We start from the raw sequence: 17,748 nt of genomic DNA, 5'->3' as shown, positions 1-17,748 counted from the left end.
ATGGAGTATGGTATGGGATATGACAGGGCATAAGATATTATGGTCTGGGGATTGGGTGTGAAATTTTTGCTTCGATTTCCAAGTGCGTGAGTGTGTACTGTCATTTGCTGTTCCAGTTTCCCCGCCACTCTGCAGCTTTATCATCGCTCGCAGGGTAATAAGATAACCTTATTGCATATGCTTATATTACCGTTACAACGATGCGTATGGGTTTCTACCCCAGAGCGGAAGATGGAGAAGATGAAGAAGAGGAGCCAGCACCTGACAGCCAGCCACACCCCCTAAAAAACGAAAGGGGGCGGCTGGGCGGTGCCTAATAATGTGATTGCCTTGTTATGGCTAAGCCTTATAATGTAATATGTTTGTGTGTATTGACTGGGCCCCGTATCTCTCGGTAAAGATGTGTGTGTGTGCGGGTGTGCGAGTGTTTGCGTGTTTGTGTGTGCGCCAGTGCGTGTTGGATTCACAAATTTATTTTTATGATCATGTGAAATTTATTAATATTTATTGTTGTACGTATTTTCGCACTCCCCTTTTTTGTCCCTGCTTTGGTTTGATTTTTATACCCGCCACTTGACGATAACAAGGGTATATCCTCTTAGAGGACATATTATTGAGCGTTCTTTGATGCGTTTTTGGAACTGAATCGACAGACGAGTGGATCTATCATAACATGTTAGCCAAATGTATCTCTAAATTACATTTTGAGTAGGAAAATACATTTAGTTGCCTTTGAATTTTATGTTCTATTTAAGCCTAAGGCATTTAACCTTAAATTCACAGCACGTCGGTAGTTAGTAAATGCGTATCTTAACCTCAAATTTTTTATTTATCCGAGTGACGGGTATCGAGTAGTCGAGCAACTCAACTGCGGTATTCATACTTATTTGTTTTTGGCACATCGAATCCACATTTTTCCCCGCCACCCGCAGCTTTGCTCCAGAGCGGCTTATTGTTTTTATATGTACTCAACACTGCAGCCAATATGTCTGTTGCTTATGCCATTGCCATTGCCATTGCCATTGCCAGCGGTATCTGTATCTGTATCTGCGTTTATATCTGTATCTGAATCCGAAACTGTCAATTGCATGAAGCGCTCTGTTGAAAGCCCGGCACGCTCCGCCAATTGTTGGGGCAGATTGGGGCTTGGGCTTGGGCTTTCGCTTGGGCTAGGTGAAAGGTGAAAGCCGAATGCCGAAAGGTATGCCAGCATGAAACCGGGCATTAGCCAACACTGCCAATTGCAATCAGCCCGAATGGCATCAAATTTCACACAGGATTCCATTTCGACAATGGCCTGGCTTTGACTTAACTCATAACTCGAAACAGTTGATGGGGGTAAGCCTTTAAAAGTTCACAGTAATGGTAATCTTGATTTAAGAACCAAATATGCATTACACGCGAGTGTTCGACAGCGAAAAAGGTAACATTCAATGGAATGACTTTTGAACATTCAAGCTATAAGCAATCAATATGTATTTATTTGAAGTGCTTTGAAATTATTTCTTGCTTAAATATGAGGTCTTAAAAAGTAGCAGCTCTTTTGAAACAAAACTAAGAAAAATTTAACTGCTTTAGAAGTGCTTCCTTTAAAAATATGTCTTGCTTAAATATGAGGTCTTAAAAAGTAGCAGCTCTTTTGAAACAAAACTAAGAACAAGCTAACTGCTTTACAATCTTTTTCTTTTGTATTACTTATTTACTTTAAACTTCAATAAAGTATCTATTATACAACCAAAACAAAAATAGTCATAGAAACGAAACTATTGTTACATGAATTCTACACCATTGAGTGTAAAATTAAATTAGTACATTAATACATTCAAAAGTATTAAATTTAAACTACTGGTATAGAAATGAAACTACAAAATATTAATATATTAAGTTTATAATACTTCATATAAAATTTATACTTCTAAGTATAGAATTTGTTTTATTTAGTATTAGGTCAATACCACTTTTGTTTACTACGTCTCGTATATTTTAGTACAACACTTTTGAAATTTGTTTTGGGTGTAGTATTATCCGAACCTTAAATGGTATTCATTATATAAGAACATTTTGGATGAACACCACCAGGTGATGATATACTTGATATACTTGAATGGCTATGCCGAAAAATGGAATTTTATTTATCAGATTCCAGCATTTCTTAAAATATGCTCCGGGCCCTATCACCTCCCCAACTATGGAGCTTATATCCAGATATCCAGCTCAACACTTGCTGTCTGCAGCGGCTTTCGGCGGTGGCTCCAACCCCTATTAAACTTTACCCAGATTCCTTTCCTTCCTTTCCCCACTTTCACATCTGTGTAGCAAGTTTCGGCTGGAGCCCGTCTTTGGTGTCGGTGTGAAATCAAATCTCATGCAAATTATACGCCTTTTTACGTATTTACACTGTGTGTGAGGGGGGCGGGGCAAGACAAGTGCTGATGAGTGAAGGGGAATCCCATTTAAATTCTGACTTCAATTGCCGCGCGCTTCGAATTTTGAGTCGAGGGTTGGGGGGTTGGAAGACCCAGGGCAGGAAAACACAACGGCGGAAGCGTTCCGCTGATGAAGTGGGCTCTGCCTCCCCTTTTCACATATGTGGGGATGAACTCCCATCCCCAAGGATACCCAGAATATCCAGCCATCCTGCCTCAGTTTTACATTTCATATCTGATTTTTTCGTGCATGTGCTTGTGCTTCTGCCAGGGAAATTTAATTTGTATTTCATCATACATATCTGTCGTCTGCTGCCTGTCGGCTGTTGTCTGTTGTCTCTTGTCTGTTGCCTGTTGGCTGTTGGCTGCCCGATGCCGATGCCTTGTTCTCTGTTCCGTGTACCGTATTCCGCATCCATATTCCGTATCCTCGGCCGCGACAAAAGAACAAAAGTTAAGAGCAACAAGAGCAACAGCGAGGAATTCTTTTCGCCAAACGAGCAATTGAACGTCAGGGCTTATGGGGGCAAATGCGTTAACACATTTCCATCGCGGTGTAAAAGGCTGAAAACGAAAGGCTCTGACGTCAGTGCACAGAGAAAAAAAAGTGATATGAAACGATGATATCTTTGAAATTATGTGGTAGCAACTTTGACTTGATATGCGGCATATCAATTTAATAATGGTATTATTTAATATCAATTTTACCAGTATTGCATGGTAAAAAACTAGAAATTTACCATGGGCATATCGATTTAATCCCTGCGAATAACTATTTACTACTATGAATATGGCTTCTGTACATTCAAAGACCAGCTTCCAATAAATAACTTGTGTGCCTAACTTGTGCTCCCTTTTGGCCCAACATAAATCCAAAAAATATGTTCAACTCATGATCGTTTAATGCCGTGTGAAAAAGACAAATGAGCCGAGGGGGGCGAGAAAGGATGGGGGTGTCGCTCATTATAAAAGCGTGGCATGCAGTTTATCAAGCTATTAGTCAGCTGCCAAGAGCCGGAAAACTGGGGTAACTCAGGGAAACTGGGGGAAAACTGGGGGAGCGCCGAAGCGTCGAGGAGCTGAAACTGGCAGACAGACAATTGGCAAGTCAAAGAACAGGATGCACTTAAGCACACACACACACACACACGCACACACGCAGGATTCAGCTGCAGGATTCAGCAAACAAGTGTGCAAAGTCATCAGTTGCAAATGCGAGGCAGCGTAAACAACTTGAACAGCATTTGATTTTTCACAATTTGTTGCCAAATTGGGGGCAATTTACTTTTCTATTTCCGCCGTGCAGGCGAGTGCAGATAAAGCGTGAATAAATAAATTACACCGCGTGCGGGCGAGAATCGAATCGAAACGAAGCGAATGTCATGGGGATGGAGGGGTCAACGTGGCGTATGCGTAATTTGTAATTATCAGCCCTCTTCCGCACGCTCACTGTTTTTCCATTTGCCTCTGTATGCTGTATGCTGGATGTCGTATGGGCGTGGTCCGATATCCAGCAAATATGCTGGCTTATCGACGGTTATTATTCAATTTTTAATTAAAGATTCCATGCATGGCCCGCCTCCCTCTCCCCACCGTTTTTTTACCCCAAAAAAAAGCACTCGTAAATTATGGCGTTAAGCTCGCAACTCTAAGCTCAGCTCGACTAGCGGTATCATTTTCGCATTTTCGTATTTCCACAGTGGGAAACTGGGAGCGGCTGCAACATTCCGGCGAACTTATGGTGGCCAAAATGACAGCCAACCCGATTAGCGTGATGACAAATGAATGGGCGCTGCACATTTAAATTGGATGTTGCGTGCTACCAGCATACCAGGTATCGCCATGCAATGCAGCCTCATATAATCCCCATTAATCTGATGTCACGTCGTTAATGCAGAGAGCTTACAAAAAAAAACCGAAAAAAATTGATAAGTGCAAATAAATTGAATTCGAAAAATTGATAATTATCCCGTAACACGTGACAAATGCGTCACTATTTTAATGGTGAATTAATAAAATTATCTAAATTCAGGTTCAATTTTTCTATTCGAAATCAATTTAATAGCTATTTTTTAATACATTTTATTTAATAATAACAATAAGATAAGAAAGCTTTGATAAAGAAGCTGATTCATAAACTTTTTTTAACTGTGAAATGAAATAATAAATCTATTAATATACTAAGAATAATAAGAAGACATTATTCTTTACATTCGAATTCAAGCGAAATTAGTTACTTTTATTATTGTTAAAAAAATTGTTCCTCTAATCTGTAATATAATTTTATATTTTAGGGAACATTATATCTTTAATCAAAGATCTCTAAGAATTGAATGTCCGATAAGTATAATGCAGTGATTCTGTACCTTTTTACTCGAAACTTAGTTCAGCCTAATCTGTTGACTTTCAACGCAATAAATTAGATTGTAAGAGAACCAGACAGCCACGCTTATTATAACCATGTCTAACCGGTTTCATATTAGGTTTACCATTCCACTTTAAATACAGCCACCACTTTTGGTTGGTCATTTTGTTATCCCGCTTCTCCAAAGTCTGCCATTCAATCTCCATATAGTTCCGTTTCATATCGCAGGCCGTAAAACAAGGCCGAATCCGATTTTTTTAGGGGTGAGCTTGACTTTTAGATAGCCAGACGAAAAGCAAAGGTCGGGTCCACCATAACGTGCTCTCGATTGCAAATCCCGGGCCATAATTTATGCCTATGGCCCAAAGTATGCATTGATATTTTGATGCAAAGCAGTTGAGTTAACAACTGACAGACAGCTGGCACAGGACTCAGAGACCCCACTTGAGATCCCAGTGGTTGGGAGGGGGTTTAAAAAAAAAAGAAAAGATGGATCCGGGAAAAAACTCGACTATGAAAAGTCGAAAGTTTTACATAACAAGCTCAATCCGAAGGCGGGACAAGAACGACGACACGTGCTAAAAAAGAAAGGGAGGAAGAAAAGAAAGAAAGCAGAACTATAAAGGCGAACAAGCCAACTAAAAAACAAGTGGAAAAGCGGCAAGAAGCGGCAGATATATGAGGCTCATTTGCATGCAGGCAGCCAGACGCAGGAAGTCGGCCAGATGGAGTGGTGCCATCATGGAGGAGGTTCCGTTCAAGGATACGTAGGACAGATGGACTCGTTTGCAGTTGGCACAATTTTTCCGCTCCGGAGACCCTCTAGCTACCATATCCCCCCCCTCCATCCCCTTGGAAAAGCGCAAGCGCGCCCATTTTCGGCCAGGCTGGCTGACAAAAGATGCCCCGACTTGAGACTCCGTATGCAAATCAGGGCCAGGGGCCATCAGGAAGTCGGGATCATCACTTTGGAGCGTCAGCTGCAGCTGAATTCGGTGTAGGTGAACCTTGGTCTTAATCATGAGCCACTACAGTGAAACAAACTGACTTTATATCTATCGTCAGGTGTCTGAAGGTACAAATTAATATAATCTAGACTAATAAAATAGGGGTTTAAAAAAAAGCCCAACACTTAAGTCCTCCAGACAAAACTGATTGACATAAAAATCGAACAAAAAAAACCGAAATTACCCATTAATTGATACAAAGTGTTTTCGAATTCGATTTTTTTTCAATAATATAATATGGAATTATGGATTTGTATTTTAGTATCCTCCAATTATATCCATAGACTGAAAGGTAAATTTAACAATCTATCACATTTTTACTGCAAGTCTACTTTTTTCGTATTTTTTATAAAAATAAAAATCATAAAAACAGGCTATTTTAGGAAAACAAGCTTAACCAAAATAATAAATAAAAAAACCTTCTTACCCCTAAAGAGAAAAATAATAATTGGAATAATTTAAGGAATACAAAAATGTTGTTCACTGACTCTCATCGTTTTATATGGTTTCCTGGGTCACTGGGCGACAACATCCTTTGCAGGTCCTGGCTTAAATATTGATCTAACGACACCAGCGTATCCTTGTCTTGGCGCCTTTCTCCCAGTGCCTGCATGTGTGTGTGTGTGTTCATAATCTACATAAAAGTATGCATCATAATTCTCATGGCGTTCGTGTGTAGTGGGTTGTGTGTAGTGTGTTGTGCGGATGCTCGCCTGTATTTTTGTGCGCGCTGTTTACATGGTAAGCTGCTTAAGTCCAAATCCTTTTAGGTATGTCATGTGGCATCCACATCCACATCCACATCGATGTCTCGCTCCGGTAGCCCTGGCAACCTAACCCGGGATATTTAGCATACTACGGGCATAATACCACGGGGCCCACGTTGCGTATACGTATTCGTGTACAATGCTAAACAAAATCATTTATCGATTACAAAGGCAAAAAAAAGGAAGATAGGCTCTTCATTTAAAGAGCGAGTGTGTGAGTGTGTGTGTGTTTGGCCAGAGGACAATTGTTGTCCACAGCTGGCGGGTTGTCCACTACTTAGGGTTGCCAAGGGATAAGGGATAAGGGATAAGCACCCCATTTAAATTGGGCACCAGCTGTATTTTCAATCCAGTGACTTTCAAGGGGCTTCCCATCTCGACCATCTCGACTATCATTAACTTTTCAGCGATTTGACTACCGAACATTAGCTGTTCCGTTTGGCTGACGTGTTAATTGATGAGGCAGCCGCAAGGTGGTGAGGTGGCATAAAGCTACAAAAGGATGCCGCCTCCAGCTCATTAGCGCTATGTGGCAGGAATAACAAATGAGTGATTCGCACATCGACCACCCAAAACCAAACCCAGTTGGCACACCCAGTTCAATGGGTACGTGGCATCCACATGCACATACCCCATACCATATACCACAACACGTCAGGCCGAAGGATCCCAGAAACCTCAAAATGCAATTTCCAGCGTATCGTTTCGCCCACAACCGCAGCAAGAAAAGCAGCAGCAGCAGAAGCAGCAGCACCGAAGATACATGTCAGGGAGGGGGATTTCGTTTTTTTTAATACACTAACGGGTAACTTGAAATGGAATACCAGAGTGCCAAGGAGGGCGCTCAAATAAAATGCATATAACACGCCTCATCAGCTATAAGCTCCGACTGACAGGAGCACAACAAAACAACTTGCCAACAACTAACCATCCAGCCATCCTGACCCCCTGAACCCCCAACCCTCAACCCTGACCCCTTTTGCCAGGCAGTAGTTACTCATTTCCCGGGTCCCAGCTTGAGTTACCTTTCGGCATCCACGATGATGAGTGACTTAGTGAAAACAATTTCTCCGGATGCGACGAAGGCGGAATCCAACTACCAACTACCTCAGTCCTCAGTCGTTTAGCAAACGAGGGGCGAACGAGGGGAATATCTGATACCAGATACTCGCCGTGTAGTTGGATACATCTTGAAAGCACTTTTGCATTTGCCGAGCAGCTACACCTGCATTCGCCACCCAACCTGCCATCTTGCCATCTTGCCACCCCCAAAATCCCAATCCCAATCCCAACTCCTACGCACCCACACTCCCTGGGCCTTTGTAAATATTTATGAAAAGACTGTGCGAGTATGTATGATTTATGACGTTGATAATCTCGCATGCACAATGACGTGTAAAAAATATGAGTTGATATATTCTAAGCAAATATTTAATTCGCATGGCCCTCAGTAGCTCGAGTTTCGTTATATTTACTTATTTTTTGCGCAGCTTTCGTGTATCTTAAAGACACTCCGGGCTAGGCATTTGTTTTGCTCTCTACAAGGGGCAAATTCAACCGACAGAGGTTGTGATTTGCTTTCGGTAGCCTGAAAAAAGGTCTACAAAAAAGTAGAGGCAGGAGTCAAAAGAAAAGGAGATATAATGGGCATAAAAACGGGGGAAAAAACGGAAAAAAAGGAGGAGGGGACAAAAAACGTTTACGGATTTCGTTCTCAGCTTCGCTTTCACTTAAAATTTATGTTTCGTTTTACTATTCTAGTATTTGCACCTGGCCTCGCAGCCCTTCTATTTTTCCATCCTGCCCAGAAGTCCCGGATTCAATCATCGGATTCCCATTTCGGATCTGGCATCAGTCTGCAGTCTGCAAGATGCTCCGAAAATGTTGGGCCATTAATTGCGTTCGAATAACTCAAATTGGCAAATCCCCTTTTGCCGAAGCCATAACCATATTTTCTACTTATCCAAATCCTTTAGCCATCCCATTATCCTCCCTCCTCCTCCTCTTATCCTGCGTTATTTTCGACGTTTGGAATTTCCAGGCCCCGAACTCAAGAAGGGTTGAGCCTGAATCGAACATGAGCCGATGCCGATATATAAGCAGCACACATTTTTAGCTCCGGGGTACACTTGTGCGGTAAACAATCCCATAAGTTATAACAAAGTAATCGATTTAAGTAGGATAGGTCATTAAAAATGTTTTCTTTTTCAAACTGAAATTTAAATCCTTTTCTAACGGCCACTCCGGATGTCTTTTCGATGGAACTAAAAATACAACAAGTGTATTATGTTTATATTAATATTATTTAATTGGGGTAATTTCTGGATATTTAAAGATATTTAAATTCCATTCTTTAGGTGCAGCAGTATACTGAAAAAAATTCGATATAAAATAGGATCAATTTTACCTTATTTTAATATCAATAAAAAGACAATATGATTAATGTTAATTTTATGATTTAATCATAGCAACTTGATACTTTATCATATCAGCTATTTCATAAAAATTATAAAATACTATTTTAAAATACCAAATGTAGTATTTTCTGAACAAATAATGAAAAATAAGATAAGTAGCATTTTTATTCATATCAAGAATATAACAAAAAATATAAATATAAATATACTTATCAATCTGATCTTTTGTCAATTTTTTTTCGGTGTAAGATAACATTTTCACCGTCTATAAATGAGTTTGTTAGCTGTATCATCGATTCATCGATATGCTGCCCAGCACTCGCATTCGAGTACCCAGGATCAGTGAATGATTGCCCTCAATGGTACATTTCATCCAAACTGCAATGCATGTTGGAATTTATTGACAATCCTCGGCTCGGCTCTTCACATTTAGAGACTTGCCAAAGTTCTCGGCGCATCTGTGCATGCAGCCTGCAGATATCGTGTTCGCCCAGGCTGAGATACTTTCGTCGTTTCGTCGGTTGCTGTTGCTACTGTTTATGCAAATAGGCAGAATGTACTAAGCACACATACACACATAAGACAGACAGAGAGACAGACAGCCGGATACGGATACGCACAATGGCTGACAGATCGAAGAGGTTGGAGGGCGGGTGGCTTGCGCACTGCCAACTGTTCAAAGTCAGGACAAAGTCAGCCCGCAAGGAGCCTCGTAATTTGTTGCCTGCATATGTTTTCCTGGGGTGGTGGGTGGTTCCTTGGTTCCTTGGCTCCTTGGTTTTTGGTCTAAGGTGTGTGTGTAAGTCCCAGTCGCAGACATCCGCCTTCAATGGCTTGACTTGGGCGCATCAAATTCTAAATATGAAATATGCAAAACTGTTGGCACGTGAAATACGATGCGCGTTGTCGGTAGATCCGGGTGGTTTCTGGATTCTGGGTGTATGGTGATTTAGGGAAAGGCTTAAGGAACCCATACCCATCGCACACACAGACAGTCGTCCCGAAAAACAAAAAGAGAAAGAGAGAGATTGGCTTGAATTGTCGAATGTACACTCGTACAAACTTATTTCTTAAATTTAGAAATCTTGCCTTTTGATTTAGCTTTTGGAAATGGACAAAAAATGTTTTTGTTTTTAGAAATTTTGCCTTTAAATCTAGAAATTTTCTATATTTAAAGGCAATTTTATTGAAAACAAGAACAAATTTTGTCCATTTCCCAAGGCGAGCTTTCTAAATTTCAGAAATCAATTTTTATAAGTGTATGCGGCTGGCTGCCAACCCACACAACCCAACGACCAAAAATTGAGTTGATTGTCGTCATTCAGAATGAGTTGGCCGCTCACTTTTATTGCTGTTGTTGCCCCTGTTGATTATGCCGGTTTTGCGGTGGCTGTGCGCTTGTGATTCAGGCCTTGTTCGTATGTTCGGATGTTTGGCTGTTCGAATGCGTAGACAGGCCGGCTCGAGTTTAAAGCCAAGGACTCTCTCGCCGTTTTACGGGAATTACGTGTGCGGCTCAATCAAGGCGATGTGTCGCCTGTGTGATTGCAAGCAGCAGCTGAAGAGCTGAGGAGCTGAGGAGCTGAGCAGCCGCAAGGATCGTGCCTGGGTAAGCCATAACACAAAGTGGTGACACTAAGGCTCTCCAGCCAACCTCCCTCGTCATCGCATCCACTTCTCGAAGGGGTTCGTGAATTTCGGCCACAAAATTCAGACATCAAAAGGAAAACACCGCGGAAGAAGCCCGAAAAAAAAACCGAAAAGGAATAAACGGGAGCGGAAAAAATGGAGGGAAACAACCGAGAGCAATTAGCGAGAGATCAGAAAAAGTTATGCCAATGAAATGGAAATGATTTCTGTTTTAGTGAAAGAATTTTATTATAATTAAATAACAAAAAAGTAATAAAAAATTTTTACAAAGCAAGTAATTAAGCTTCCCGCAATTTTTAATTTTTTTATATTAAATGGAAAACTTTTTGATTCGAAAAATTTTAGTTGATAATTCCTGAAAAAAGGCAAAGCAACTTATTTTATGTTCCTTATTTTTGTTTGCTTCTTTTTTTAAACTTCCTACTAAATTATATTCTTTAAAATACTTTAAAGACCGTAAATGTTCACCTAACTGGGTCACTAAAATCCCCAAATGCATGGAGACGAGTTTTTATTTGATTTGAAATCGCCCTAATTTATCTTGTAGGAAACCAGTTTTTAAGATTAGGCCAACTTACGTTTATCTGTTTGCCCTGTCACAGATCTTTTAAGGGCAATTCCCGCGGCGCTTCCCGGCCACTTTGTGCAAATTCGGGCGAATCAAGTCATTCAAACTTTTGAAGCGTGTGATTTTTCTTTCCGGCATAATTTCCACAGCCCAAGCGACAGAAAAAAAAAACAAAAACAAGAACAAGAAAAACAACAGCGACATCAGCATCAACATCAGCAATACAAACAAAAGGCCAAGTCGAACAATTTTATTTATGGCGAGCTTATTGGCATTCATCATCGTGGGTCCTTTGCTGGGACTAAAGGGTCGCTGGGCAGGTCCTGCGGACTCCTGTGCCTGTATGGGTATGGGTGTCGCTGTCACTGTCGCTTTAGAGCTGCATTGTCTGGGCCCCTGTGTGCGTGCACAGAAAAAAATGGACTAAAGATCACTTTGATATGTACGGGTTAATTTAATATTTTTTTAATGAATAACTAGATCGTTTTGATATGAGTAAAGATTGTGTTTATCTTATTTAACAATATCTGTTCAAAAAATACTTTATTTTAGTATTTTAAAACAGTGTATTTATAAGTTGATATGTTTTAATCATAAATTTTACATTAATTATCAGGTAGAAAAATGTGAAATTTAGAGAAAATGTTATTTTTACATAATTACACGGACAGAGTCATGCCTTTATTTATTATTTTGTTATCTCTTCAAAACAGTACCAATTTTTAATGTCGGACCATTTTTGGGCAAGTTACAGCAGAAAAACAAAAATTTGGCCGAAACCCAGAATCCCAATTTTACACAAAAAAGAATTAGTTTTTCGGCCGAAACAATGGAAATATTAATCCAAATATAGATTTTCATACCTTTCTGAACTCGTTATTTAATTTCCAATCGGTTGGCATTTATAGCTGGACATTTTATTTTTGGCCCAATTTTCGCAAAAAAATCACGATGTTACCCCTTATAAAAAAAGGGAAAATTGTCGAAAATTTTATTTTTACAAAATCACACAAACAGTGTCATGGATTTATTTATAATTTTGTTATCTGTTCAAAACAATACGCATTTTGAATGTCAGACCATTTTTGGCCAAGTTACAGCAAAAAAACAAAAAGAAAAATCAAAATTTGGCCAAAAACCCAGATTCCTATTCATATCGAATTTTTTCTCTGTGTGTGTGCACACACACTGAAGAACTACTTAGAGTGCGTGTAATAACATGGCCAACACACGCACTTGACATTTATGTGCGAAACTGAAACGCAACTGAGTTAGTCGGCCGGCTGGCCAACAACAATGAGATGTCCTTGCCAATTCTTTAGCACTTTCACCACCTCTTCCCTTACCCCTTACCCCACTCCCCACAAAAACCACACCCAACAGCTCCTCCCCACCCCACACGCACACACATGATTTATTTGTTGCAATTAAGTTGGCGCGTTTTTGGTTGAATTGACCAATAGCAAAAGGCGCGTGACATGGTCACATCCATGTATCCACAAGTAGGCGACGTTTAATTGCGGCGAATTTTACTTTCGGTGGCTAATGCTTAAATTTGATTAACCCAACTAAAGATGGCCATGAAAGAGAGTGTCTAAGAGAGATTTTCGGTCTTCAATTCGCTCTTTGTAAGCCAGCGAAGAGCGGGAAATCCACGCACGAAGCCGCTTCGGCTGTCAGGGTTTTTTCTTTCGAACTTCGAATTTCGAAATGTGTGAATTTGTTTATAACAACGCGTGTGGAAGCTGTGCGCGAGTGTGTGTGTGTGTTAGTGTGTGTGCTTGTCTGTTGGGCGCCATTTCTTTGGCTGCTTTAAATCGCTAGCAAATGTATAGCATACTTAGGTGGGCTCTCGCCTCTCGTCCTGGCCAGAAGGGAAAATGGAAAAACTGTGGGGAAGGTGAAGCTGGGGCGCCTTTTGCCTTACTGCATATCTGTACTGTTTGCTTAGGATGGAAAAATAGACGGCAAGTCATTTGTGAGTTAGTTAATATTGGCCGAAGATTTACTTTTCATGTATTTGCCCAGCCGAAATATCTTTTCATATTTGTAGTGATTTCTTCTAATTTAAAGATTATTTTGTTGGTTTTATAAATTGATTTTTTTTGCTTTTACTTTTACCTTTTCTTTGTGAATTAATACTGGCCAATATGGCTTGATTAATGTACAGGCAGTAAGTCAAATTCGTTGAATATTAAACGTTCAACCTGAATGCAAAGAAAAACAATAAGAGAAGGTAAATATACCCTTGCAGTACAAATTACAACAAAGAAAATTATATCTGTTTTGTAATATTTTGAAATACATTTTTTATCCTTTCTAGGGCGTCCGACTTTTGTTAAATTTAAATTGAAATTCTGAAATATTGAAAATAATGTATATCCCAGAGTTGAAGGTAATACAATCAAAATCAATTTTAAACCCATTAATTTTTCGATCGTTCCAATATAACTATATAGTTTTTTTTAATTTTAATTTGAAATTAGGAAATATTTTTAAAAAGCATTGTACCCTCTGCAAAGGTATAAAAATGTCATTCCGATTTCGCCTTGTATAAATAAAAATACAATTATTTACGGCCACTGAATCATATTGCTGATTTATTAAGAACTCTCTCTGTTTACAAAAGTGCGCAATAACATACAATATTATGCCAATCTGATGTGAATATTTATCTCTATTATTTGGCGAGAGGCGAACAACAAAACAAATGCTTCAAATCATACCTTTGAGCTCCGTATCGCGTATCTTATTCGCCAGAGATATTATTGGTAAACGCTTCATAATGGCTATAAATTTAACTATTTTCAGATACTTTAACGCAATCGCTGCATGGGTATCTATGTATATTCCGGTTAAATCACCCCCTCAAGCCATCACTTGCCATCCATCCATCGGCAAACGCTGCTTCTGTTCGGGGATAATTGAGTTGTCTATGCTGATAAAATAAACTGCGTAGTGTCGAACGAATTTATTGCAAATTTACAAAATGGAAATTGTTGCCCAATAAACATTTCGTCCTTACTGCACTTTGCCGGCAAATTCAATTGATAAAAAATATATAAATTGGTGTCTGCATGTAGCATACAGCATATAGCATGCAGCATACAGCCAAGCAATTTTGCCGTGCTAAATGACCATGATTGGCTTTCGATTGCTCTCTTGACAGACAGATGAAGATGGATTGGTGGCTCCGATGGCTGGGATGGCTGGCTGGATGAGTGAAATTCTTAACCGGAGCCAGAAAGCAAAAAAGAATTAAAGCAAACAAAGCTGCCAAGAATAATATTTGCTTTTCACACATTTTCACCCAAGGACGCGGCTGCAGGCAGGCGGCATTACGGCATTAGCGACGGGACCTTTGGGCCCTGAGAAATGCAATTTACTGCACCGAAACCTTAAAACCTTAAAGGTTTTCAGAGTGCAGAGTCCAAAGGCTAAAGCACCTCATTTCATCCATTTCAGCTTGTGTAATTTTCAACTGGTAAATAAGTTTTAAAATTTAAATTCCGTTATGCATTTCTCATTAGCTCGGAGCAGCAACGAACATTTTTCGTGAAAGGCCAGTGAAAATAACCAATTTCACAATAATAAAAATACATTTTTAATTACCTTTTGCTTTTGCATAAAATGTTTGGCCTCGAGAACAATTGTCGAACCAACTGACTAAATAAACAGCGTGTGTGCAAGAAATTTTCCAGAAAAAAAGCCTTAAAGGGAAATCATTTCACATTTACGGGAAGACAATCTCAGTCTCAAAAAAGGCATTTTCCAGTGGGCTTTGGAGCAGCGAAACAAAAGCGCAACGGGAAAAGCACCAAAGCCACGGAGCACGTGTTCAGTTCCAGATATTAACAGCATGAACCAGGACTTTTGCATAGCCTGGCTGGGTCCTTGGTCCTTGGTCCTTGCAATCTATAATGGTTGCCAATTGGCAAAGTTTATGGTTTCATTTTTGTATTCGACGCACACCCACACATACACACACACACTCAACCACACGCACGCTTACCCACACTCCGCAAAAAAAAGCTTATGGCTTAGATTTCGAGAACTGTAAGTTCATGAAGTTAAAACACCCGAAGTAAACACATGAAGCGGAAGTATAAAAAGTTAGGTAACTTTGTCAAATTCGACTTATCGAGAAATCAAATTTCCATCATTATTTCATGAAACGAATGAAACGAAATTCACGAATTTAGCCTCGCATAAACACACTTACAAACGCACGTGCACATTTTCAATTTCGCTCATTAATTTTAATTATTTTGTAATAAATTGAAGATTTATTGCTCACAAGTTGCATGTGGCATAATTTTTATCACGTATTTCTCTCCTTGCCATTCACTCTACCTCCGCCTCCGAAGAAAAGCGTTTGGTTTTCGGTGCTTTGGGGTTTTGGGGGGTGTTCGAGCGACAGCGAAGTCAAGCGGATCCATCAGTTGCCATCAATCGATGGGCAGAAACGAGCCCATCTTTTCTTCGGAGCACGTCTTGAAAAACTGTTAGTCAGTAAAAGGACAAAATATTTGCAAACTGTGTTTTGGGTTTTCTTGAATCTTTTTATACCCTTGTAGAGGGTATTATAATTTCAGTCAGATGTTTGCAACGCAGTGAAGGAGACGTTTCCGACCACATAAAGTATATATATTCTTGATCAGCACCAATAGCCGAGTCTATCTAGCCATGTCCGTCTGTCCGTCTGTCCGTCTGTCCGTCTGTCCGTCTGTCCGTCTGTCTGTCTGTCCGTCTGTCCGTTTCTATGCGAACTAGTCTCTCAGTTTTAAAGCTATCGCGATGAAACTTTCCCGAAGGTCTTCTTTCTATTGCAGGTAGTACATATGTCGGAGCGAGCCGGATCGGACCACTATATCTTAAGGCTCCCGAACAAATATAAGAAAATTCATTGTAACTTTGTAGGAAGTAGGCGTTTTGATTCTTGACTACTTAAAAACAAAATTGAAATAAATCGAAACGCTGAATCTGGAATCCCTGGAACTGCACCGAGTGAGTATTCTTTTATCTGCAAGGGTATATAAGCTTCGGCTGGCCGAAGGTAGCTTCCTTTCTTGTTTTAAAATGTATTTTAGTAAAATAATAAAACAATAAAATAAGAAAATAATAAGTATTGTATATTATTATACATATATTTATCTATCTATGTATCTAAATCAGATTAAAAAGGAAACTTTATACTTTTAAACCTAATGAAGGTAAATTTTTGTGAGAAGTTATATTGAATTGGATAATTATATAATTATTTTTTGGCATTATATGAAAATGAGTAATTATTTACTCACATATTTATCATTTGAATTTTCCCTCACTTTTATTACTTTTCCTCTGCTATCAAAAAAAATGTGTGTTATTTCAAGTAAACCAACTGCAAGTAATACAAGCTAATAGAATTGAGCTGAAAATGTCGTGAATTTCCGGTTGTAACTATCCAAGATGTCGCATTAAACTTGAATGGCAATCATTATTTATTGAATCAACCGAAGTCGAATGAGTTTGTGCAATGACGGTGCGATAAGCATCCATTCAATTCCAAGCTACGGATAGTTTGGGGCATTTTAGGGGCAGGAAAGGGGAGGCAGTGGCAGCCACCATCCCAGGCGTCGAGTTCAATTCGGTGGGACGCCGTCTAATTGGCGAACCACTCGGCACCGTGCTGCCACTTCCACTTCCACTTCCAGTTCCACTTCCACTTCCGCCATAACAATAACCAGAAATGCTCTCTTAACCCACCGAGGCCCAAAATGCCCAAACCAAAACCACTTCAGAGTGCGGCTCATAAATTTGCGACAACAACAAGGGCGACAATTAAGGCGAACAACTGATGCTTGGGCCAGTGGGCGTGGCCACTTGCAATTTCAATTGCTTGTCATGCGAGTTTTCGAGGGGAAAATAGGGGGGGCAGGGGGGTCAAAGGGCAGGGGGCGTAGGGCGAGGGGCGAGGGGCGTGGCTAGTGGCCAAGTTGTGGTGGCAGCTGTTCATGTTCATTTCGACGCCTTCCTTGTTTTAATTGTTATCGCAGCAGCAGCAGCGGCAATAGCAACAAACAACAGTCATGACAACAAGAGCAACATTTGATAATTAGATATTAAATAATGAATGACATATTTGCTTGTGTGTGTGTATACAGTACTTCCGGTTACACGTATCTCAGCCATTTGCGTTCGCCCTTCGGCCATCTTGAACAACAACCACCCCCATTTGCCACCCGAAAACCCAAAACCAGAAACTCCCTTTCGGCCACAGGCCTTTTGCAATTGCAATAACTATTTGCGGTTCTTTGAGTGCAATTGACCAAAAGTGGAATTTAATTTAGCTTGAAGTTTGGGTCGAAATACCAGGCATTTCACTGCGCATTGGACACTCACATATATACACAGAAAAAAATTGACAAAAGATCAGATATACATGTGCTGGTCAATTTAATATATATATTTTAAGATCAACTTATTCATATAATTTTAACATGAATTTAGAGTATTTTTACCTTATTTTACAATACTTTTTCAATAACTACAAAATTTGATATTTT

The sequence above is a fragment of the Drosophila takahashii genome, chromosome X, assembly GCF_030179915.1.
Source record: "Drosophila takahashii strain IR98-3 E-12201 chromosome X, DtakHiC1v2, whole genome shotgun sequence".
NCBI lineage: Eukaryota > Metazoa > Arthropoda > Insecta > Diptera > Drosophilidae > Drosophila > Drosophila takahashii.
The sequence above is the reverse complement of the archived record's forward strand: the minus strand, read 5'-3'. Positions refer to the sequence as shown.